Below are 958 nucleotides of genomic sequence, written 5' to 3' on the forward strand. Positions count from 1 at the left end.
GCCCGGAAGGCGGCGCGTGGTTCTGATGCTGAAAACTGAAAGGTTGGCCGAATGACGAAAGCGAGTAGAAGCAGGAAAAGATGAAAATCTCTCAGTACTGCAGTGTGAATTATACACTCCTGGAAATGGAAAAAAGAACACATTGACACCTGTGTGTCAGACCCACCATACTTGCTCCGGACACTGCGAGAGGGCTGTACAAGCAATGATCACACGCACGGCACAGCGGACACACCAGGAACCGCGGTGTTGGCCGTCGAATGGCGCTAGCTGCGCAGCATTTGTGCACCGCCGCCGTCAGTGTCAGCCAGTTTGCCTTGGCATATGGAGCTCCATCGCAGTCTTTAACACTGGTAGCATGCCGCGACAGCGTGGACGTGAACCGTATGTGCAGTTGACGGACTTTGAGCGAGGGCGTATAGTGGGCATGCGGGAGGCCGGGTGGACGTACCGCCGAATTGCTCAACACGTGGGGCGTGAGGTCTCCACAGTACATCGATGTTGTCGCCAGTGGTCGGCGGAAGGTGCACGTGCCCGTCGACCTGGGACCGGACCGCAGCGACGCACGGATGCACCCCAAGACCGTAGGATCCTACGCAGTGCCGTAGGGGACCGCACCGCCACTTCCCAGCAAATTAGGGACACTGTTGCTCCTGGGGGATCGGCGAGGACCATTCGCAACCGTCTCCATGAAGCTGCGCTACGGTCCCGCACACCGTTAGGCCGTCTTCCGCTCACGCCCCAACATCGTGCAGCCCGCCTCCAGTGGTGTCGCGACAGGCGTGAATGGAGGGACGAATGGAGACGTGTCGTCTTCAGCGATGAGAGTTGCTTCTGCCTTGGTGCCAATGATGGTCGTATGCGTGTTTGGCGCCGTGCAGGTGAGCGCCACAATCAGGACTGCATACGACCGAGGCACACAGGGCCAACACCCGGCATCATGGTGTGGGGAGCGATC

The sequence above is a fragment of the Schistocerca cancellata genome, chromosome 3 (assembly GCF_023864275.1).
Source record: "Schistocerca cancellata isolate TAMUIC-IGC-003103 chromosome 3, iqSchCanc2.1, whole genome shotgun sequence".
NCBI lineage: Eukaryota > Metazoa > Arthropoda > Insecta > Orthoptera > Acrididae > Schistocerca > Schistocerca cancellata.